General features: G+C 40.5%; 1 protein-coding gene across 1 annotated transcript in view; it reads left to right on the forward strand.

Moving 5' to 3' along the window:
• Positions 1–26,612, forward strand: part of NMNAT2 (nicotinamide nucleotide adenylyltransferase 2) — a 74,037-nt gene that overhangs the window by 11,144 nt on the left and 36,281 nt on the right. The window lies entirely within an intron of this gene.

A 26,612-nucleotide genomic window follows, 5' to 3' on the forward strand; every position in this document is an offset into this window, starting at 1 on the left:
ATGAATAGTAGCACGGAGTTAATTTCTACTGCCAATGGTGGCAGTTTTAAAATTCAGCAGTATATTAACTGCAATACCACATTTGTTGTATACATGGTCACGTGTCAGGGATGTAATGTCCAGTATGTGGGATGTACAATGAATGCCTTAAAGGTGAGGGTTCAGAAGCATTTGTCTGACATCCCACATTTTGGTTCCCGACACATGTCCATGGTCAGCAAGCAATGTGCTGACCATCATCAAGGTAGCTCTTCCAACATTTCGGTCCAGGGCAACAAACGGGTCAGTGCTCCTATACGTGGTGGTGATCACAAACAAAAACTGCCAGACCGAGAGGTCTTTTGGATACTCAAATTGGGGACCAGGTTTCCAGCAGGAATGAATAAAAGACAAGATGTCATCCTGCATTATTGAAATTTTTGGTCTCCAAGGCATACAGTCTATTTTAGGCTTCAAATATTGTTGATATCAGATCTTTTAATACATTTTAATTCTCCCATATATCAAAATAATGCTTATATGTGGGATACCCCCCCACCCCATTTCTTTTGGTTTGCGATTTTCCCTGCAGTGATATATGTGCTTTGAGTGAGCACTTGAATGGGTTAATAATCATGCTTTGATATGGCGAATATACCTGTCTCTGGCACATATACCTGCGGGGATCTTCACAAGCGGGGACCACCCATGTATATGCATATCACATCAATTTTTTATGATAATCCAGTACTAGATAGTGCTTGTCTTGTTCTTTGCATAGAAGAAAATTAAGTTGTCCCTACCAAGGACTGAGGTGCCTTATAAAACATAACTTTTAATTATATTGGTTAAAATATTGGTTCAACAACAATCAAATGATAGAAAAAGAAAAATAAATTGATAAAGCGGTCGTGCATTGACACGTAACCTGCGACTTTTGAAAGAAATTCGAACAATTGACGCGGAAAAGATAATTATTACAGCAGTGATTAATAAACCATCACCATTCTGTGATTGTATGCTCCTTAGTATAGAATATTATCACTTTCATATGGTATAAACAATAATTCCCTTATCACAACGCGTTTCCATGTAGGGGAATAGTATATGAAGTTGCCCCCCACACTTCTTCAGGGGATTTAGGTATGTAATTAATAAATGCTCTGGAGTCATATATCACACTAATAGATGTCACTGTATATATCCCCCTTTCAAATGGGCTGATTATAAGCAGTAACACCAAAATAAAAAAAAACATCATCAAACAACCAGCGTCAGTAAACACCCGACTCTCCAAATAGCAACTGTGTCCAGAGGTCAGTAGAGACAAGGAACCTGTAATGACAAAAAATCATAGGCGTCTCCCTTAGCAACCAGTGAATAACTTACCCCTTTGGCTGTTTATCATGCATTGGCAAGTGAGTACTCACTGTTTGCCGGATCAAGTATAGTGGGAGAGCATCGGGCACTGCAACAACAATATGCCCATACTTAATACCTTATTCAAGCAGGGTACATGGAGCATATAGACAAGATAGTCGCATAATACCAAACAAAAACTAAGCAGTAATATGTTATACAAATTACTTACATATAGCCATTCAGGAAGAAGTATACATGAATCGCTGCAGTGGCAGCGAGTGCCGGAGCGGTGTCCGTAGTGTCTGCGTGTCAGGTAAACACGTCGGCGTCTCCATAAAGCCGGTGCGCATCCTATTTACGTCATCGGAGGCCCGTCCCTATGACGCCGCACATAGGTCCGTGACCTCCACTCAAGTCCTGGAATCCCGAGACCGGGGTAAACCAGGCTTGGTATCATTCACACGTCCGATGTGGCACCGGCTTGAGTGCAACAAAGTATAGGAACAGTCACTGATTTTGGCATTTGGCAGATATTGAATAGTAAAAACTTAAACATTAAACAATTTGCCCAGTACCGGGTTTCTTGTTCCCCAGTCTGCGCAATATTATAGCCGTCTCTCATAGTCCAGTCATAGCTGTCTGTAGGTCTGCATTACGTTATAGCCGTCTCTCTTAGTCAAACACTGACTGTCAGTGAATCTGTGCATAAGAGATCACCACACAATGGCCCACTAAGGGTCAGACTGACCAAGATTAGGTAAGCAATAAGCATATGCATGATGCCCATATTCTGCATAATGGTCAGGAATGTGATACATAGATTATTGCTGGAAGACATAGTGACGCTTCAGAAATGCTGCAGCAGTGAATATTAATTTCTCCATTGTTAGCAAAGATAAATATAAAATATGATGCATGATACTCTCGGACACAGGAAAAAGGGGCAGAGATAAGGTCAAAGATTCTCTCTTTAGGAGCAATTAATGTATAATCGGATTAGCAACATAGGATCCATTTTGATCAAAAAGTGCGCTAAGAGCCTCCATTTTTTGACCTAGAGTGCTGTTGCAACTTTTTTGTACATTGTGTATAGGATCCATTTTGTCAATGGACACTAAATATCGATGCAGGCTGGTAGTGCTGAAAAGCCTGTAAGATGTCAATAAATACTTCATGTCAATAAATTTGTGAGACAGAGAGACCTACACACGAGTTAATGAACAACACTGATATTAGGTATATATAGAATATATTATAAGAGTGGGGGAGGGATGGGGCCCACAGGGAAAAAGTATATGGGACTGGACTCTAAGTAAATAAAGATGGGGGGAGGGGGGGTGACATGGCCCTAAGGATACCTACTTTGGCCCTATTAGGTCCTTCCCTGTGTCACCTCAACCTAAGCAGCATGGATGCCCTAAAAAGGGCGGTACCGGATTTCACGAACCTCCTATTAAGGCCCTAATTCACCCTAACTAAGGGGTGGCGCCTAGATCAACAGATCCACTGGGATCTCCCCTGACTACCTAACCCAGCCACCCTAGGGATAGTCATACCAATGGGCCTCTTCCCATACACTTTATATAAAACAAGTAAACAATAGTTGTTCATTAAGACCTCTTGGGGCCATGCTCTGCAGACTATAGATCCATCTACACTCTCGTTGCAAGATGGATCTATCCCAATCTCCGCCCCTTTGTGATGGCTTTACAAGATTAATGCCGATAAATTTAATTTGAGATATATCACTATTGTGCATGGTGTTTATATGTACTGCAACTGGAGTGTTTCTGGCATTTCGGACGTCTCCTACGTGCTCCAGCACTCTTCGACTAAACTCTCGTATCGTCTTGCCAATGTATCTCTTTTCACACTTGCATAGGACTAGGTAAATGACCCCTGTAGAACTACAATTTATAAAATGCTCAATAGAGATATTAGTACCTGATACCGTGTCCTCAAAGAGTTTAGTTTTAAGTATGTGAGAACACGCTTGACAGTGGCCTCATTGAAAGCAACCCTTCGTGCTTCCCGCCCCCAACCATGTTTGTGGGGTTGTATTTTGAAGATGACTGTGGACTAGTTTGTCACCCACACTTGGTCCCATCCGATATGTAATTTGTGGTCTCGGGCCTATCACTTCCCTCAAATCCGAGTCCATTCTCAAGATGTCCCAGTGTCGACAAATTATGGTTTTCACCTCCTGGGACATGTTGTCGAATGTCCCTATAATTCGTGTATATTTGTCCTCCTCCCTGCTTGGTTTTGGTGTCAGGAGGGATGTTCTATCCTGGGACAGAGCAAAGTGGTAGGCCTTCCGTAGAATGTAGTCCAGATAGCCGCTTTGAATGAAACGATTTCTTAGGTCCTTAGCCTGTTGTATAAATTTGTCCCTGTCTGAACAGTTCCTCCTGAGACGGAGATACTGCCCCCGCGGCATGCCCCTTTTCAGGGGCACCAGGTGGCAGCTCTCCCATCTCTGGAGGCTGTTCGTGGCTGTGGACTTTCTGTATACTGTAGTATCTAGGCTACCCCGTGCATTCTTGCTAATCGTAACATCCAGAAAGGAGAGTTTTAGTTCCTGAATTTTAAAAGTGAATGTTAAACCAATTTGGTTACAGTTAAGATGACTTACAAATTTTTCAAAATTCTCCTTACTGTCCAACCATAGTACAAAGATGTTGTCTATATTTCTAGACCAAAATATGGCCTGGTTGTACAGTTCCTCCTGCTCACCCACAAACGCTATAGTTTCCTCCCACCAGCCTAGGGTCAAATTTGCGTACGATGGGGCACAGGGGCTCCCCAATGCGGTGCCCCTAAGCTGGTGGAAATAGCGTCCCACCACAGTGGTGTTTCCCCAGGTGTTAAAAAGGAGTGCCAGCATGGCCATACTCTTTGCTTAGCAGGCCTTCCCACAGTTGTCTGCCATCAACATGGGGTCTTTACATGTGCTGGGCAATACTGCTTCTCTTTCATGTGGATCCTCTCTGCCTCTCACAGGGAGAATATATAAATAATGTCAGATTTGCCGTTGGTGGTGTTTTAGACACACAAGACACCACAAACCTACCTATTTTACACCAATTCTCTTTTGAACAAAAATGATGTATAATTCGTAAACAGTAAGATTACTTGGTGTACAACGGTAATAAATGAGTTGGTCATAACGAGTACTAAAAATAATGTACAGTTAGCACATTGATCTGGCGATCAATGGTAAATACTTATCATAGTCCCAAGCTATACAAGCTGACTGCAGCTGGTCCCCTCCCCCTAAGACTTGCACAAAACATTCACCAATCCCAGGTTTGACATCACGAACACAGAAGCCCAAAGCTTCTGTGTTCAGAATGCTGTGGTGTCTGCCCAGAGATTGTGTGGGGTCCTAGCAGCTGGACCTCCCCCCCCCCCCCCCCCCGCGCGATCAGACATCTTATCCCCTATTCTTTCGGTAGGTGATAAGATGTCTAGGGGCGGAGTACCCCTTTAACCTCTAAGTTGCTCCATCATGACCCAGTAACAAAACCTATAGACGCCAATTACAAAAGCAGACTGGTCTACAGGGGGACATACAGGGTCCAGCCATACTACAAAGCTACTAATAAACTCATTTAGAAGGACTACACATACCCTCCTTGTGAGCACCAAAGAAGCACAGTTGGCTTGCCGCCCTCACATAGCACAAAAAGTGGAGCATGCTACACCAATCTATTTGGCAGCGGCTACATCTGTATATCAGAGAACCAACAAATTGGTGCCAGAAAGCCACTATATTGTAATTTCTTACAAATAGGTACAATGATATTGACACCAAATAGGTCCCCTCTACCTCTGCTGCTCTCCCCATACTAACTATTATAACTGCTATAGCTATAGTTATGCCAGTGGTCTTGATAAATGAGGCCCAGTGGTTCAAGAGTCAGGAAAATAGTTATACAACAGCAGCCGGACCCCCCGCAATCAGATATCTTATCCCCTATTCTTTCGATAGGGGATAAGATGTCTAGGGGTGGAGTACCCTTTTAACCTCTAAGTTTCCCAATCATAACCCAGTAAAAAAACTATACAAAGACATGTTTACAATGACACATGAAGAAATATACTTCTTTTCTGCACATCATACAGAGACCTTCGCATAAACATATGCAAGAAATATAAGAAAAAGGGTGACACTAGGTTGTTATACATATGCCCCACATATCAGACACATATAACAATAAAACAATGAGGCACACATTAATGATTTTCTCTAATTTACAACTGCATAAAAAAACTTCATCAAAACAGCACGATTAGTGTAATAGGAAATTCCCATGATTTGTTGAAACATACAAATATTTTTTTTTTTAAGAAACAAACTTACTTTTTAAAACAAAAACATAATGAAGAGTTGCAGGTTATAATAATAGTTTTGGATAGGTATTTCCAATTGCAGCTTTTTGCTGTCCTTATTTTCTACCTTTTTAAATATGACCTATTTTTTCCTGGCAGTAAAATACCCATCCTTACCTATTAAATCAGAAGCATCTCTCGCTCTATTCGAAGTGCCATGAGACCATAGGCCTGCTTTATAATAACTGTCTAGCAAAAAAAATTGGCAACCTGTCAGAGGTAGAATACAAAAGCTGCACTGTGATGCCTATGAGCAGTGCCTGCTATTTTAAGCACAGTGGTACTACATCTTGCTAGTGCAGCCTGCTACAGCCATTGAGCCAGCCACCAGGCTGGCACGATAAACTTACACCAGGCCCAAACTTGAGGTGAATAGTAACAAAATGCTTCACAGCTCACCTTAATGTACTGTACATTCACCAGCGAATGTGAGGTATGCAGAGGTGAGTGGGGATGCACCCTACTGTTAAATGCATTACCATATCTACCTTACAGTAGAAGTACAGTGTCCTGGTACCTAACTACCAGCTGCTGTAGTCTAAAGGTTGTCTTGTGGCTGTAGAGTGTATCCGGGTAGCTAAACCTTGTTCAGTTAAATTTGTCTACTGTATTAGATAGTATTTACGCTGCTACAAATATGCATAAACTAAAGAATTAAGATGTCTAAGAGTTAATGTTTCTGTGTACTGCCACCACTGGTGGAAGTATGTAAGGATGCATGAAGTTTCGGTCACATGACCTTTATACAGGCTTCTGCAAGAAGCCACTAAAATGTTCTGAAGTCCAACCCTCTCTCCCCAGAGACATGATTATCTTAGCCCTGGCCCTGTCAGAGAATCCCAAATCTTGTTCAAGTTGCTACCAAATGAGCTCAGCTCTGGGTGGGTGACAGTGAATCATGGCACATGTGGCGTTTAAGAGTTGTTTTAATCAGAAACTGCCCCCAATCCATGCTGAGAGGGTATCCGTTCCTATAATCCTGTTCCTACTCTGAGAGGGAGAATTGTCTTATTTGAAGAGATAAAAGCTGTATAAGTGCTCTTCTGCCATCACTGGACTCTTTGTGGGCTTCCATTTGGAGTCAGCGCTAGGTTGCTTGAAAGTCTTGACCATTTTCAACCTATCTGTAATGGAAAGTAATGACGCCAATTACAAAAGTAGACTGGTGCACAGGGGGGACATACAGGGTTCAGCCATACCTCAAAGCTACTAATAAACTCAGAAGGATTACTACCCACAGCTGCCCTCAATTACTACACCTACCCTCCTTGTTGTTATGGATAATAGATACAAAATGAAGATCATTCTTCTAAGATGGTGGTTTCATCCTGAACTACGACCTGTGTGACCATCCTCTTTTGGCACAGAAAAAAAAATGATGCAATGCTTACATAAATGTAGTCTACTAACCAATTAGAATGTTTACACAATGTGCTACGCCCTACTGAAGAATGTATATTGTCTTGTGAGTCAGTGTGTGTTTTCTCTGTGCACGTATTACTTAAAGGAAAACTATCAGATATTTTCTCCCGTACTATCCACATGTACTGGTGGATAGTGCGGCAGACGCTGATTCCAACGAGCCCTACCTTGGCCTGATCCGCCTGGCCATTCACCCGCAATTGTAGTTTTATTCTATGTGTATATCTTGCTGAAACTGGCATGGGCGGGGCTTCTGCAGGTTAACTGGCACTGACGTCAGCACCGCTTATGAATATTCATCCCTCCTCCCTCCAGTTCTCCCTCTCTTCGTCGCTCCTAACTGAAGGGAGGGGGGATGCATATTCATAAGCGGCGCTGACGTCAGTGCCAGTTAACCTGCAGAAGCCCCACCCGTGCCAGTTACAGCAAGATTTCCACATATAATAAAACTGCAATTACGGTTGAACGGCCGGGCGGATCCGGGTAAGGTAGGGCTCATGAGAATCAGCATCTCCAGCACTATCCAACAGTATCTGTGGATAGTGTGGGAGAAAATATCTGACAGTTTTCCTTTAATTTGGAGCAGGACATCAACCTAGAGCGGTCACTTGGAACACATCCAAAACATTGTGAGCACCAAAGAAGCACAGTGGGATTTCTGTCTTTACGTAGCACAAAAAGTGGAGTATGCTACACCAATCATTTGGCAGCTGCTACAGCTTTATAATGGAGAACCAACAAATTGGTGCCAGAAAGCCACTAAATTGTAATTTCTTATAAATAGGTACAATGATATTGACACTAAATGGGTCCCCTCTACCTCTGCGGCTCTCCCCATAGCAGCTGTTATGACTGCTATAGCTATAGTTATGCCAGTGGTCTTGATAAATGAGGCCCAGTGGTTCAAGAGTCAGGAAAATAGCTATATAACAAAAAAGGTAAATACCTTGTTTTAGGTTTCAGATAAAGTAGTGTTTACCTAGTATTTAATCCTGAAATAAAAAGATACCATTTAATACTCTCAACCAGACTGCAAAAAATTGATTAATATTTACATTTGGATGAGGACACAACATATTCTGCAATATTGCATTTAATTGTTGAGGTATAGATATCACTGCAATTATGATTCTGTTAGTTTATCAACCTGAACTATACGAGCAATAGTTCCTATGATAATAGGGGAGTGTTTGATACTATTATGATAGTTTAATTTTAATATTTTATAGATCAGGAGCAATTTTTCAGTTTCATGGCACAGCCACATTCTATAAAAGACGTGTATGCTCTGGAATAATTTGTTTGTCTGTTGATGGCTTCTATCCATCTAGCAAAATGGTGACTGACACCACTGCTTCCCTTGAGGATCCAGGGCGGCTCACATTCCAGGACCTGGTTCCATCTTCATGTTATTGACATCCCTCCAGCCGGCCTCTTAAATATTCCTCATTTTTTATGCCTTCTCATATTTGATCATCTCAAGAGCATGTGCTCCTGGTTTAGAAATCTGATGCATGCAACATAAAAATATTGAATGTCAGTCCATAGCCGAGTGTTTCTAAATTTAATCCTGCAGATTCAGGGAATATATTTTGCAAAAGGATCAGGTTAAAGAGATAGAAAGCAAATCAGCAATTCAAATCGATCAGTTTCCTGGGCTGCTGAAATGACCATGAAGATGCTTTCCAGATAATCTAAGAAAACACCTTTTCAAAATGGTTTTGTTGTAACCAAGCATTTGTGTAACTAATTTGTCTCTAGTTACCTTCCTTTCAAACAAATGCTAAAATTTATAAAGAAAAATTGTAAATATGTACAAAAAGAAATGCATAAGTGTATTGGAACTAAACAAAAAAAGAGAGGAAAAAAAGCAAATTGGACATAATGTCACACCAAACTCCAAAAATGGGCTGGACAAAATTATTGGCACCCTTTCAAAATAAGATTGTTTCAAGCATGTGATTCTCCTTTAAACTCACCTGGGGCAAGTAACAGGTGTGGGGAATATAAAAATCACACCTGAAAGCAGATAAAAAGGAGAGAAGTTCACTTAGTCTTTGCATTGTGTGTCTGTGTGTGCCACACTAAGCATGGACAACAGAAAGAGGAGAAGAGAACTGTCTGAGGACTTGAGAACCAAAATTGTGGAAAAATATCAACAATCTCAAGGTTACAAGTCCATCTTCGGAGATTTAGATTTGCCTTTGTCCACAGTGTGCAACATTATCAAGAAGTTTGCAACCCATGGGCACTGTAGTTAATCTCCCTGGGCATGGACGGAAGAGAAAAATTGATGAAAGGTGTCAACGCAGGATAATCCGGATAGTGGATAAGCAGCCCCAAACAAGTTCCAAAGATATTCAAGCTGTCCTGCAGGCTCAGGGAGCATCAGTGTCAGCGCAAACTATCCGTCGACATTTAAATGAAATGAAACACTATGGTAGAAGACCCAGGAGGACCCCACTGCTGACACAGAGAGATAAAAAAGCAAGACTTCATTTTGCCAAAATGAACTTGAGTAAGCTAAAATCCTTCTGGGAAAATGTCTTTTGGACAGATGAGACCAAGATAGAGCTTTTTGGTAAAGCACATCATTCTGATGTTTACCGAAAACTGAATGAGGCCTACAAAGAAAAGAACACAGCACTAGTGTTGCTCGCAAATATTCGCAATACGAATTTTATTCGCGAATATCGCATATTCGCGAATTCGCGAATATTCGCGAATATAGCACTATATATTCGTAATTACGAATATTCGGTTTTTTTTTTTCAGTACACATCACAGTGATCACCCCTCTCTGCTTCCAGCTTGTGTAGTGTAGAGAAGGCTCTAATGCTACTGTGTGAGACTGGCGTGCGAATTTTCGCATATGCGAAAATAAAACGCGAATATTACGAATATGCGAATTTAGCGAATATATGACGAATATCCGTCAATATATTCGCGAATATTCGCGAATTTGAATATGGCCTATGCCGCTCAACACTACACAGCACCTACAGTGAAATATGGTGGAGGTTCAATGATGTTTTGGGGTTGTTTTGCCGCCTCTGGCACTGGGTGCCTTGAATGTGTGCAAGGCATCATGAAATCTGAGGATTACCAACGAATTTTGGGTCACACTGTACAGCCCAGTGTCATAAATCTGGGTTTGTGTCCAAGATCTTGGGTCTTCCAGCAGGACAATGACCCCAAACATACATCAAAAAGCACCCAGAAATGGATGGCAACAAAGCGCTGGAGAGTTCTGAAGTGTCCAGCAATAAGTCCAGGTCTAAAGCCCATTGAACACCTGTGGAGAGATCTTAAAATTGCTGTTGGGAAAAGGCGCCTTCCAACAAGAGAGACCTGGAGCAGTTTGCAAAGGAAGAGTGGTCCAACATTCCGGCTGAGAGGTGTAAGAAGCTTATTGATGGTTATAGGAAGTGACTGATTTCAGTTATTTTTTCCAATGGGTGGGCAACCAAATATTAAGTTAAGGGTGCCAATAATTTTGTCCAGCCCATTTTTGGAGTTTGGTGTGACATTATGTCCAATTTTCTTTTTTTCCTCCCTTTTTTGATGAACATGTGTACAGCAAAACATGTGTTACTACAATCCTTTTCTGTGAGAAATACTTCATTTTCTTGAAAAATTTCAGTGGTGCCAACATTTACGGCCAGGACTGTATATTAAAGTACCCATTTATTCAAATGAAGATCTTGTGATGTCCTTACTGATGCCACATAGTTTGAGTGATTGTCTCCTATGTGGTTATATATTGATGCCTACTTGGATTAAAGGGGTACTCTGCTGAAAAACATCTTATCCCCTATCCAAAGGATAGGGGATTAGATGTGTGATCGCGGGGGTTCCGCCGCTGGAGACTCCCCACGATCTCCGGCCGGCATTGGCAGCTCTCAGAACACAGAAGCTTGGAGCTTCTGTATTTGTGATCTCACGCCACGTCCCCTCCATTCATGTCTATGGGAGGGGGCGTGGTGGCTAGTACGTAGCCGTAGCTTCATAGACATGAATGGAGGGGGCGTGGCAGCTGTAGTCGCCAGTCATCCGGCACAGAGCGGAGTTTGCTCCGTGCACGGATGACTGGGGTGCCGCTCTGGAGATCGTGGGGGTCCCCAGTGGCGGGACCCCAGCGATCGGACATCTTATCCTTTGCATAGAGGATAAGATGTTTTTCAGCTGAGTACCCCTTTAATACGCAGTGTGCGATGGACAGGTACAAGGTTTTTTTTTCTGCTGCTGCCAAGTTGCTTTTTTTGGTTAGCTTTTTGCTGGACAACCAAGTCATTTTAATCACATAGGCTACAGAGTATACATTACCATATTAAAATATATGGCTGGTAACAGTAGAGTTATCAATTCTGTGTCTTAAAACAAGTCATGGCTCTGTGTGATACGGTAAGAAAGAAGTACAGTGGTCCCTCAAGTTACAATATTAATTGGTTCCAGGACGACCATTGTATGTTGAAACCATTGTATGTTGAGACCAGAACTCTATGGAAACCTGGTAATTGGTTCTGAAGCCACCAAAATGTCATCCAAAAATAGGAAAAAGTGAGGATTAAAGAAAAATAAGTAGATAACTAATATAGATAAAGCAAATCCTTACATATAAAAGCAAGAAAGATCTGCTGGGAGCTGTAATCACTGTCTATGTCATTGTTTCCCAACCAGGGTGCCTCCAGCTGTTGCAAAACTACAACTCCCAGCATGCCCGGACAGCCAACGGCTGTCCGGGCATGCTGGGAGTTGTAGTTTTGCAACAGCTGGAGGCACCCTGGTTGGGAAACAATGGTTTATGTAGGGGACAGGAGCTTCTTCAGGGTCCTATACAGTACACACAGTGTCCCAAATGGAGCTGCCCTTACTTGGTGTCCAAAGGAGCAGCTAACCCTGGCACAGGTAAGGAGTAGTACAGAACTTGTAGTTCCTCCCTGTACTGTAGGGGGTGCTACCAGACAGCCAGTCAGTGCATGCACTTCAGTAATAGAGGTGATTTACCAGTAAAATGCCCATTCTGATTGGTCAGTTCCTCCAGTTGTGACACGTTGCACAGATCTGGACTGTCCATAGCATTGTATGTTGAGTCTGGTTTCACGTTACGATGGTCCAGAAAAGTCCATTGTTTGTTGAAACTATTGTATGTTGAGGCCATTGTAAGTTGAGGGATCACTGTATTGCTTTTCATGACACAATTAAGAACATTGATTTTATAAAGCTGTGATTCTTCATAGTTCATATTTATATGGTCACTGTTATTTCAAACAACCTCCCACCATGTGATAGCCTATGTGTTTCCTATCATATTTGTATATTACTTCATTCTCCAAAAATGACTCCTTACCCCAGAAAAAAAGCTCTAAAGTCTTCACCACAAGGTGTCTCACTTCCCTGCTGTTGTTACACTCAGTCCATAGGCTGAGTCCATAGGCTGAGTCAATCTCCAGTAAATTTAAAGATCAAGATTGAGCACAGGAAGTGGGGGTAAAGCTTAGCTAGTGTCATGAGAGAGCCTGGGCTGTTTAAAAGGAAGCTGAGACTGTCTGCCTAATCCAGAGGATACATACTGTTACTGAAGGGTTAAGGCTGCCCTGTCATCTCAGCCTGCAGCAGTTCAGTGCTCAGTGTAATCCCTGATGTGCTGCTACTGTTTCTTACCTTTTTTGGTGCTGTGAGTGGCCAGACAACTAAGGGAAAGAACGAACATGTTAATATCACTGGCCTAGCTTTGGTCCAACTTGCTGAAATGGAGAGAATGAAAAATGGGGACTCTGAGGGCTCTATAAGAGGAGCACTAAAATCCCCTTGTAATCACTCTAAAGGGTTAATTTAACAAAACCAAGCCATTTTGTTTTTTAAATAAATAAATTTAAATAAAATGAAGCAATAGGCACACTTTATATTGCGATGGACACCTATATATTGTGAGGGTATGTTCCTCAGACATATAACAGACATTATCAGTCTGGGTGCTGCATTAATAAATGATGAATCTGAACATGTTCCTCCAGCGCTGGTCCGCATTCGTTATTTATTAATGGTAAATTGTGTTCATCTAACATCACTGGTCGAAGTTACCAGGACAAGAAATGACGACATTGCATGATACACAATTGCAGCTGCATAATTTATTCTGAAGGACATATGAAATAGCAAGTTCTATCACACAATTTGTAGGGTACAACACCATCTACTTTCTTTAATCAGCCTGTATTCTCTAATATGGGACATAGTTGTGCTACCTAAAATTCTATTGTATTGCTGCAGTGATTTAATTTTTTTTTGTAAAAGACACAACATGAAGTGCAACCATATTGGCTGTCATGTAATGAGGGTAAACACATTATTTATTAATGGAGCTTTCTGTGTAAATAACATTTTATCTTAATGGGGTACTCAGCCTCTAGACATCTTGTCCCCTATCTAAAGATGCCGCCACGTCCCCTCCCATAGACTTGCATTAAGAGAGCGGGGTGTGACAGCACATGGGGGTGGGGCCGTGACGTCACAATGCCCGCCCCTGTATTGCCCGTCATCAGCCACAGAGCGATCTTCTCCCTGTGCAGCCAAAGAACGGGGGTGCTGCAGAAGAAACTGCGGGGGTCCCCAGCGGCAGAAGCTCCGCGATCAAACATCTTATCCCCTATCCTCGGCCCTTCATGATCAGGATTGATTGGGGTCCTGCAGTCCAGCGAAAATGATGGCATATCTTACTGATGGGCCTTTGCTTTATGGCATGGTCAAACCCAATTTATGCTTAAAGCATTACTGTCATTAAAAAATGTTTTTTTGAAATTCTGACATGTCACACAGAAGTGTCAAAAGTTTTGACCAGTCAGAGTCTCTGTTTAGAGACCCCCACAGATCTCTAGCTATAGATGGAGGACATATGCTACTTTACCCTTGACTTTCCAGCTGGCCCGACTAACTGCAGGAGACAGCCTCCATAGGCTTACAATGAAGCCTCTCTCTTGTAATGTGTGTAATCAGCTATATCTATCTGTTGGGGTCTCAAAACTGAGACCCTGACTAATGACAAGTTTTGATATTTCTTTGTTACATGTCAAAAGTTTTTAAATTACAATGACACTTTAAATGAGCACTGTCAGAATAAAAAACTTTTTTTATATCATGTACATCAAAATATTAACCTTTGTAATATACTTAATAAAAATCATATCTCCTTTTTATAGAAAGTATGGCTTATATTAATAACCACTAGGGGACCCCATACCATCCAGAACATAATCCTGTTTGGCTGCAACATCATTTTTGTCCCAGCTGAAGCACAGCCTGGGACAAAGTCCTGGAAGTGAGGGCGGAACTAGCATTCCTCTGTGCTCATTCCTTTCAGACTCCTGTCTGAAAACAGTGGGGAGGGGGTTTCAGAGCAGCCTACAATGATTGTATGAAGCGACCCAGTACAGCACAGCGGACTCAGGGAGGTTCTGAATGCATGGTGAGTGAAGGCGGGCTCAGTGCTTGTCTTGGCAACACACCTTCCTGAGCTGTGGATTTCAGAATCATTGAGCTGCAGAACAGAGGGATTTGTGAGCCAAATACAGAAGCTAGACACATAAAAAAAATACATATAAAGCATCTGTATGACCTACTGAATAACATACATAAGCATTATTTGTTTTCTGTAATATGTAGAATTTTCAAATGCTTGATAGGCTCTCGTGATGATAGATGGCAGTACCATCTTTGACTATTTAATCTGGCTGAGGATAGGAAGAGGTCCTGCTCTTCTGATGATCTCCAATTGTTTTACAATTCATGCATCCTTAGAATGGGACTGACACTGGGAAACGTCTACTGAGATATTTAAACCTGTATCAATGTGAATCTATTAACATCTATTACCTGTTAACATAAAGTCATTTTAAAGGGAACCAATCATCAGATTTTACCCTATATAACGCTTGGCAAAGCGTTATATAGGGTAAAATCTTTATTTTCACCATTCCCGGGGGACGCTCCTGCCACCAGGGATGGTGAAGATAGGAAGTTATAAACTAGTCACCGCCGCCGTCGTCGTAAGTAGTCACCTGGGCGGGGAGCTCTTCTCCCCTACTCCCGTTTTTCTGCAGGCAGCGACGCCCCCTCCGCTTGATGGGCCGCGTCATTGCTCCGCTCACTGAACAGACGGAGCAGAGTGATGACGCGGCCCATCAATCAAGTGGAGGGGGCGTCGCTGCCGGCCGAAGAACGGGAGTAGGTGAGAAGAGCTCCCCGCCCAGGTGACTACTTACGGCGGCGGCGGTGACTAGTTTATAAGTTTATATCTTCACCATCCCTGGGGGCAGGAGCATCCCCCGGGAATGGTGAAAATAAAGATTTTACCCTATATAACGCTTTGCCAAGCGTTATATAGGGTAAAATCTGATGATTGGTTCCCTTTAACTTCCAAAATTCACTGCTGGTTTCTGAATACATACGGTCCGGCTGCTGGGTTGTTGCCCTCCTACGGCCTCCTCCACGTCTCCTGATGTACTGACCTGTCTCCTGGTAGCGCCTCCGTGCTCTGGACACTCTGCTGACAGACACAACAAACCTTCTTGCCACAGCTTGCATTGATGTGCCATACTGGATGAGCTGCACTACCTGAGCCACTTGTGTGGGTTGTAGACTCCGTCTCATGCTACCACTAGAGTGAAAGCACCGCCAGTATTCAAAAGTGACCAAAACATCAGCCAGGAAGCATAGAAACTGAGAAGTGGTCTGTGGTCACCATCTGCAGAACCACTCCTTTATTGGGTGTGTATTGCTAACTGCCTATAATTTCCACCTGTTGTCTGTTTCCTGAGTGGACAGTGTGATTTCACAGGAGTGTCATTGACTTGGAGTTACATTGTGTTGTTTAAGTGTTCCCTTTATTTTTTTGAGCAGTGTATTTCTATATAGCAGTTAGAGTTTCCCTTTTTTGATACAGAACTCCAAATCCCCTATATAGGCATATAGTGAAAAGATGCATTTCTGGCTCATCCACCACTAAGGAGAGATTTGGAACTTACTGGAATTTTGGTTATAACTGTATTTAGTAAATTCAATAAAGATCCGTCATTCAAAGGCAGTGTTTTTTAAACAGTGTGTCTCCAGCTGTTGCAAAACTACAACTTCCAGCATGCCCGGACAGCCTTTGGCTGTCCAGGCATGCGGGGAGTTGTAGTTTTGCAACAGCTGGAGGGAGACACACTGTTTGGAAAACACTGATCTAAGGCTATGTTCACACAGTGTATTTTGAAGCTCAAAAATATGCTTGTTTTACAAGCAAAAGGAGCCTCATGTGTCAACCTTTTGTGTTACTTTTTGGATTGTTTTTATGTGTATTTTTGTTTTTGGAGCCACTTTGCTTGCGATTTGAATTGTTTATGCACAAAAATCATTTAAAAATGTGAACAAATGCATAAAAAAAGACATTTTTATGTAAAACAATACATATGCTAGGCACTTATTTTTTGTTGTTGGTATACGGTAATTATGGCCATAAAATGTAACCATAAATGAGCTGTCAGTTTTTTTTTTATGGAAGTATATATGGAAAATTTTACTTTTTACACTTGAGAATAGACTTAAATAAAAACTATATGTGAAAAAAATCCTGTCACAATTTTCTTATTAAATATTTTTTTTTTACAAAAACAGCATACATGAAAACCTTAACAAACAATAAAATTAATTTTAAAAAAAACAATAAACAGTGTAGCATTTTCTGTTTTTATTTTTCTTAAAATTATTATTTTTTTTTTATCTCAAAAGTTTTGATCGACGAGGGTCTGAGTGTTCAGACCCCGCTGATCAGGAGAACAAGCCGGAAGAAGACCTAATCTCTCTGATCTGTGTCATGTGATCGAGACATACATTGAGAGCCCGGGTCGTTCTCCTAATTGTTGGAGGTCTGAACACTCAGACCCTCAGCGATCGAAACTTTTGACATGTCACAAGTGACAGTGCCCATTTAACAAATAAGTAATTTTGGCATACCAGAGGACTTCAATTCCTAAAATTTTTTTAAACCAAGCCTGTTTTGGGCTTAACCCCTTAAGGACTGGGCCATTTTTCATTTTTGCACTTTTGTTTTTACCTCCTAACCTTCTAAAAATCATAATGCTTTACATTTTCCACCTACAGACTCATATGAGGGCTTTTGGCGCCACCAATTTTATTTTGTAATGACAAAAAAAACTAAAACGCCCTTTTGTAACTTTTGTGGGCTTCCGATTCTACGCAGTGCACTTTTCGGTAAAAATGGCATCTTATCTTTATTCTGTAGGTCTAAACGGTTACAAGGATACCTAATATTATATAGGTTTTATTTTATTTTACTATCTAAAACTATTTATTACTACATGCACCAAGATTAGTATGTTGAAAATTGTCCTCTTCTGACCCCTATAACTTTTTTTATTTTTCCGTATACAGGGATGTATGAGGGCTCATTTTTTGTGCCGTGACGTGAAGTCTTTATTGGTACCATGTTTGTTTTGCTTTTTGATCGCTTTTTCTGAAAGCAGCAATACCACATGTTTATTTTTATTGTGTTTACATATTTTTTTATATTGAATTAGGGAAAAGGGGGGGGGTGGAATTCAAACTTTTAATATGGAAAGGGTTAATGGGTGTTTTTTTTTTTTAAACTTTTATTCAATTCTTTGTTTACACTTTATTTGTCCTCTTAGGGGACTTCTAGGAGTAATCATTAGATTTCTCATACAGATCAATGGAATTCCATAAAACTGCATTGATCTGTGTGATCTGCCAGGCTCTATCAATCTCAGAGTCACAGCAGCAGTAATGGAAGTAGAGGTAAGCCCTCCGGCTACCTCAGCAGTGGATCTCCCACCCCACTGGACCACCAGGGACTGGTTAAAGCTGCCTTTAGATGCCGCTGTCAGCTTTGACAGCTGCGATCTAAAGGGTTAATAGCCGGCCGGAGCAATCGGTGCATGTTGGCTTTTAGCGGCGGCCCCCAACTACAAGAATCAGCTGGGGGCCGGCCGGTATGGCTCGGGTTTGAGTCCTTAGACGGCAACCGGTTAAGGAGGACCTGTGGTCACTAAAAAAAAAAAAAAAAAAACTGTTGTAGTAATCTGTACATACAGATGCCCTACTCAGATCACAGGACTTGACGTGTTTTGTGGCAAACCACTTAATCACAAGGCTCACTTTTGATGAAGTGGTTCGCCACGAAATGCATCAAGTTCTGTGTTCCTGTCTTAAGACTGTTTGTATGTTCATTTGGACTTTTGTATAGATTAACTAAAGCTTCAAGTACCCTTGGATTGCTGGATCCTTTTTCTGCTATTTTATGTTAAAGAGTACCTGTCATGATAAACCACCCCCTTATTTTTATTATTTGTTAGTTTTATGCCTTGATATTGTTCTGTATTTTCAGCTCAGTCTCAGTCAGATTCACAGACAGAGAAGGGGTGTTACCCAGCAGGCGTGACATCATCTGAAGCCGTACAAGGGAGAACTTCCTCCCTCACTCTGCTACACACAACCCAGAGCAGTTCAGTGTGAGATGAGCTATGATTGGCTGCACACACACCCCTCAGCACTCCAGACTGCATTTCTTTATTTTTGACTTCTGTCAGGACAGCAGGAGTCCAAAGTGTGTGCAAGAGACAGGGGGAAATGTGCTCTGGACAAGTATGGAGACACCTAGTGGCAGCTTTTTTAAACACAAATAAAACATAGAAAACTAAAAAAAAAATTCTAAACAAAGTACATTAGAAAGATTTTTTATTTACCATAAGGAGTGCAATAGAAAAAAATAGTTTTAATGACAGTGCCCATTTAAGAGGTCAGGAAAGATTGGCTTCTTCCAATACACCCCTGATTGTGTGTGAACCTTTCATTCACTTGATTTTTAGTGTTCCAGGTGTTTGGGGGTTTCATTCTTCTTAGAATGTTCCATTCTGGCTATCCTTTCTATACTACACAGTTAATGGAGAACATAACTAGCATGATGTAAAATGTGATGCTTAATCTAGTAACAGGATTATTGAGATAGTTTCCAAGCAACACTCTTCGTAACTAGCAGAGGACACGGTCAGTGTTTCACATACACTAGGAAGTGGCTATATGGATATAAGATTTACTGTGGTTATTTGACATGATATTTTTATTTTAAATAGATGTAAGTTATGTTGCTTTGTATATATATTTTTTGTCTGAATTTAACATGTTGCAATGTATATAGGCGCGTTGTTATTCTTACTTCTGTTGTTCTGTATAATGGCACTAATGTCATACATTGATCTATTGATCAGCTGAATGTAAAGCTGTCTGATGGTCTATATTCTGATCTATATTATCAGGGAGAAGGTAGTATCGTGTGTTGCTGATGCAAGCAGATAAATAATTGATACTTATGACACTATCAAAATCTAAACACTAGGTTATACATTGAATGCACAAAAGCATTTACACTTTGTTTCCCAAAAATAGAACATAATTATATTCCATTTTATTGTACATTTTTAGTTTTTATGATATTACAATACATCCTCTTGTTTTCTTGTCAAGCAAGGCCGAAAAAGCATCTGAAACAAAACAAAACAAACAAAATAGGGCATATCTTTTTTATGCGTGTATTTGTGACTAATTAAAAAAAGGGCACTTTTTGGCAATTTTGACGAAAAAACTGTTGCAAATACACAATTTTTTTACACATTGTGAACATAGCCTAATAGTGATTAATGATCAAAGAACACGTTTCACATCAAGGTAGGTAAGGTATTGAGCATATAAGCACTTGAATGTCTATACGATTTTAGCAGCTAAGATAGTCTAAGGCTATGTTCGCATAGTGATATGTGACATTCCACAGACAGTGGAGCACCAGCAGAACATGCCGGCTCTAGGACCGCTCGGAAATGCGTCGTCTCATAGACAAACAGGTACAGTGTTTTTGCAAAATCAGGCTTTCCGCGGAAGATGTTGCTGCCGTGGAAGTTCTGCCCTGTGAACAGAGGGGCAGAATCCCATTGAAATCAATGGGACTCTGCTGCTGCGGATTGTCCGTGCGGAATATTCATGTGAAATTCCGCACGGACATTCTGCCGTGTGAACATACCCAAACAGAACTATGACATCTGTTAGGAGCACAAATGAATGGTGGCCTTCCTTAAAGGGATACTCCGCCCCTAGACATCTTATGCCCTATCCAAAGGATAGGGGATAAGATGTCTGATTGCAGGGGTCCTGCTGCTGGGGACCCCCGCAATCTAGCATGCAGTACCCGCTTGTCATCAGCTGCACGGAGCGAAGATTGCTCTGTGCTGATGACTCACGATACAGGGGCCGGAGTATCGTGATGTCACAGCCCCGCCCCCTCAATGCAAGCCTATGGGAGGGAGCGTGACCTGCGGGGCTGTGACGTCACGATACTCCGGCCCCTGTATAGTGAGTCGTCATCATGGAGTGATCTTTGCTCCGTGCAGCTGATGACAAGCGGGTGCTGCAGGAGAGATCGTGGGGGACCCCCGCGATCAGAAATCTTATCCCCTATCCTTTTGGATAGGGGATAAAATGTCTAGGGGTGGAGTACCACTTTAAGAAAGCCTTCAAGTCAATGCAGCCTTATGATAAGAGTCTGGGAGCTGTCCAGCCTCCTGGTCCTGAAATGTTGCTGTTTCCTGACAAATCTGAAATGTCTGCTGTTACCGGACATCTGTGTTTCCCAACTAGGGTGCCTCCAGTTTTGCAAAACTACAACTCCCAGCATGCCCGGACAGCCAAAGGCTGTCCGGGCATGCTGGGAGTTGTAGTTTTACAACAGCTGGAGGCACCCTGGTTAGGAAACACTATGACAATGCAGATACCATTTTCTGCTTTTATGCAGGAGATAAGTATCACAATCTTATGAAGTAGAGTAACAAAGGAGACTAAGGAGGACATTTACTGTATACATCTTATCACAAGGCCTATTTCACACTTTACACACTTAGAACTAGCTAGGATAGATAGATGATGGATGGATAATATAATGTTTATGACATCCTAGGTTAAAATAACACCAAAAACAAAAGTGCAATTGCGCCTTTTGTGACAAGTGTTGCAGTTGCCATTAAAAGGGTCCCTTCTGCACCCTGGATCACCCTGACCTCCCAAATTATATTTTACTCTAGGATCAAAAAGTCAAAAAGTATATATATTTTAAGCACATTTTATTTGAATATAATTTCTTCTTCTCTCTACCTGTGCTACTTGTACTGTACTGCTTTTTACCTATATTACATGTACTATACTGCGCTATACCTGTACTATATGTACTGACCTGCTCTCTACCTGTACTACATGTATCATACTGACATATACCTGTACTTTATTTACTTCACTGTTCTCTAACTGTACTACATGTACTATACCCCTCAGTACCTGTACTACATGTATTAAACTGACATATACCTGTACTATATTTACTTCACTGCTCTCTAGCTGTACTACATGTACTATACCACTCTGTACCTGTACTACATGTATTATACTGACATATACCTGTACTATATTTACTTCACTGTTCTCTAACTGTACTACATGGACTATACCACTCTGTACCTGTACTACATGTATTAAACTGACATATACCTGTACTATATTTACTTCACTGCTCTCTAACTGTACTACATGTACTATACCACTCTGTACCTGTACTACATGTATTAAACTGACATTTACCTGTACTATATTTACTTCACTGCTCTCTAACTGTACTACATGTACTATACTACTCTGTACCTGTACTACATGTATTAAACTGACATATACCTGTACTATATTTACTTCACTGCTCTCTAACTGTACTACATGTACTATACTACTCTGTACCTGTACTACATGTATTAAACTGACATATACCTGTACTATATTTACTTCACTGTTCTCTAACTGTACTACATGTACTATACCACTCTGTACCTGTACTACATGTATTAAACTGACATATACCTGTACTATATTTACTTCACTGCTCTCTAACTGTACTACATGTACTATACTACTCTGTACCTGTACTACATGTATTAAACTGACATATACCTGTACTATATTTACTTCACTGCTCTCTAACTGTACTACATGTACTATACCACTCTGTACCTGTACTACATGTATTAAATTGGCATATACCTGTACTATATTTACTTCACTACTCTCTAACTGTACTCCATGTACTATACTACTCTGTACCTGTACTACATGTATTAAACTGACATACACCTGTACTATATGTACTGACCTGCTCTCTAACTTTACTACATGTATCATACTAACATATACCTGTACTATATTTGCTTCACTGCTTTCTAACTGTACTTCATGTACTGTACTACTCTGTACCTGTACTACATGTATTATACTGACATATACCTGTACTATATTTACTTCACTGCTCTCTAACTGTCCTTCATGTACTGTACTACTCTGTACCTGTACTACATGTATTATACTGACATATACCTGTACTATATTTACTTCACGGCTCTCTAACTGTACTACATGTACTATACTACTCTGTACCTGTACTACATGTATTAAACTGACATATACCTGTACTATATTTACTTCACTGTTCTCTAACTGTACTACATGTACTATACTACTCTGTACCTGTACTACATGTATTATACTGACATATACATGTACCATATGTACTGCACTGCTCTCTAACTTTACAACATGTATCATACTAACATATACCTGTACTATATTTGCTTCACTGCTCTCTAACTGTACTTCATGTACTGTACCACTCTGTACCTGTACTACATGTATTATACTGACATATACCTGTACTATATTTGCTTCACTGCTCTCTAACTGTACTACATGTGCTATACCACTCTGTACCTGTACTACATGTATTATACTGACATATACCTGTACTATATGTACTGCACTGCTCTCTAACTGTACTACATGTACTATACTACTCTGTACCTGAACTACATGTATTAAACTGACATATACCTGTACTATATGTACCGTGCTGCTCTCTAAATGTACTACATACACTATGATGCTATCTACCTGTACTAGATGTTCTGTACTAATCTCTTCCTATACTACATGTATTGTATTGCTATCTACCTGTACTTATAGTACTGTACTGCTCAATACATGCACTGTATTGCCCTCTATATGAACTAAGTGTAGTATACTGCTCTCTCGATATGTCATATACTGCTATCTACCTGTACTATATGTACTTTGCAGTTAACTATCTATACTAAATGCACTGTACCACTTACTGTTCTCTACCAGTACTAAATGCAGTATAGTGCCCTTTACCTGTGCTTCATGTAATTTTAATCTTTTCCCTGTGCATCATGTACTATACCATTCTTTCCTTGGCCTATGTTTACTGTACTCATTTCTGTCTGTATTGTATGCAAAGTATTGCCATCCACTCGACCTACATGGACTGTACTATTCTATACTCCATTTACCATCTTGCTCTCTTCGTGTGGTACATGTACTGTCCTGCTATCTAAGTGTCCTGCTGCTATTAGGTTTTCATATAGTAATGGTCTCAAGTTACAGCAAAAACTTAGAATGACTATCGTAGAGTGAATGCCCTAATATGGAGGATTATTTGTTAATCCTAGATCCATTCATATAAATTGATGTATGTACTGTGCAGTTGTAATGCTTTATTAAAATTGTATGTAAAAAAAAAGCAACACCCAAAACCTACAGCAGCTATCTAGAAAAGTTATACTTAGTTATTATTTATTGTTTGGACAACTCTTAGTTATATCAGTTATTTTATTAAACAAAGGTATGGAGCCACTTTAGATAAGCAATCAATACAGGGGTCTTCTCTGGCAAGGATAATAAATATCTGTAATACTAAAGTGGTCATTCTCTGCTTTTAGTCTTGTTCTTTTTTTCTTACTGATCATCAAGTCTCTTAGGATCTCACTAATTTAATCGGAATCTTTAAGGGTTGATCGAGTACAGGTCCTTGTACCATGTCAGGCTGCACAGAGTAAGAAGCTTCAATTATCAGAAGCATAATTCATTTATAAACATACTGTTCTTTTATAAGAGCCATTTAGGAAAGAGAAGGATCAAAGAGGCTTCTGTCTCTATAGCTTTCACTTGCACTTTGGCTGCCTTAGTTTTTCTCAGTTTTTTTCTCTTTCTATTACAAAGAGCTTGTCTGTTTTAGAAAATTCATCTTGCTACCAGGATTACACTGACAATACAGCTGATCATCTGCGGGACATGTCGTGATCAGTAAATGGGGGCCTTTCTTATAAAAATAGATAGAACACTTTAAAGGGTTTATCCAGATTTAAAAAAAATTAAAGTAAGAGCCCCCCCCCCCCCCGATCCTGCGGCAATCCAGCACAGTAGGTTCAGTGGTCTGCCACCCTTCTTTATTTATAAATGGCCCACATGTGACCACTGAGGCCACTGATTGGCTGCGGAGGTCAGGAGTCAGCTTATAGTAAGCAAAAACTGGCTGCCCAAAGGAGCTATGTGCTGGATAGCTTTGGAGTCAGAGGGGGAGCCTCTTATTATTATTTCTTTAACATCTGGATGAATAAAGTTTTTTTTATGTTAGTTTATTATATTTGGAACTATTTTTTTTTTTATTGTAATTTTACAGAAATTTTTGGTTTTTCCATAAATAGCAGTACCCTAACATATAGTTATGATGTTAATTGTTTCCTTTAATAATTTAGATTTACATTCTTCATGACTTAGCCCTCAATCTGATCTAGTCACTTTAGTATAAGTGACCTATCAGTCCTTAAAGGGTTATTTAGTTTTGAAAAACGTATCCCCTATCCACAGGTCTGACTGTTTGGACCCCTTGAAAATCTCCAAAATGGGGCCTCTCTCACCTCGCCGAGCTCTCTGGCCTCCCCACCTTACGAGATTAACTGGTTTTTGCAGTGACGATCGTCTCAGCCAATCACCGACTGAGGTGGGACAACGCTGCAACCGGTGATTGACTAAGCTGCCTGTCACTACCGAGGTGGGGGCCAGAGCACTGAACGAGGTAATATGGGCTCCGTTCTTAAGATCATGGATAGTCAATCACACACTTATGCCCTATCCAGTTGATAGGAGATACGTTTTTCTATAACCGGATAACCCTTTAAGCTGGTCGTACACATTAGTTTATTTTTAGCCAAACTGGTGAGACCGGCTGAGCATCTAATGTGCCAGTTTTATTTATCATTAGAGAACATAGTTCTATATTTTTTACATTTCCTGTGCACATCTGATATGAGCCATTTCACACTAGAGAAGACCTTACTGTTGCCTACTTCAAAGGGAAGTGCTGCAAATTCATTGCCACCATAATGAAAAAGAAAGAGGGAAAGGCGCTCCTTGTGGAGTAACATAGATGGTAAGGGTAGACAATTGGGTAGATTCAATACCGCTTACCAGATCAGGTTGTGCAACTACATACACAACAATGGGAAAGGTGTGTAGTAAAATAAATTCCGTCTGCAGCCTTCCTGAGCACACGTAGAGTATAATCAAAAGGAAGCTTCGTTTGGAGCAGGATAGTGGCGCTGAGCGGAACAAAGGATCAAGAAGCCAGGATAAAATCCATCTGTTGGATCACCCTGACCTCCCAAATTTTATTTTACTCTAGGATCAAAAAGTCAAAAAGTATATATATTTTAAGCACATTTTATTTGAATATAATTTCTTCTTCTCTCTACCTGTGCTACTTGTACTGTACTGCTTTTTACCTATATTACATGTACTATACTGCTCTATACCTGTACTTTATGTACTGACCTGCTCTCTACCTGTACTACATGTATCATACTGCCATATACCTGTACTATATTTACTTCACTGTTCTCTAACTGTACTACATGTACTATACCACTCTGTACCTGTACTACATGTATTAAACTGACATATACCTGTACTATATTTACTTCACTGCTCTCTAACTGTACTACATGTACTATACTACTCTGTACCTGTACTACATGTATTAAACTGACATATACCTGTACTATATTTACTTCACTGCTCTCTAACGGTACTACATGTACTATACCACTCTGTACCTGTACTACATGTATTAAACTGACATATACCTGTACTATATTTACTTCACTGCTCTCTAACTGTACTACATGTACTATACTACTCTGTACCTGTACTACATGTATTAAACTGACATATACCTGTACTATATTTACTTCACTGCTCTCTAACTGTACTACATGTACTATTCTACTCTGTACCTGTACTACATGTATTAAACTTGCATATACCTGTACTATATTTACTGACCTGCTCTCTAACTGTACTACATGTACTATACTACTCTGTACCTGTACTACATGTATTAAACTTGCATATACCTGTACTATATTTACTGACCTGCTCTCTAACTGTACTACATGTACTATACTACTCTGTACCTGTACTACATGTATTAAACTTGCATATAC

This window comes from Hyla sarda, chromosome 7, assembly GCF_029499605.1.
Source record: "Hyla sarda isolate aHylSar1 chromosome 7, aHylSar1.hap1, whole genome shotgun sequence".
NCBI classification, from domain to species: Eukaryota; Metazoa; Chordata; class Amphibia; order Anura; family Hylidae; genus Hyla; species Hyla sarda.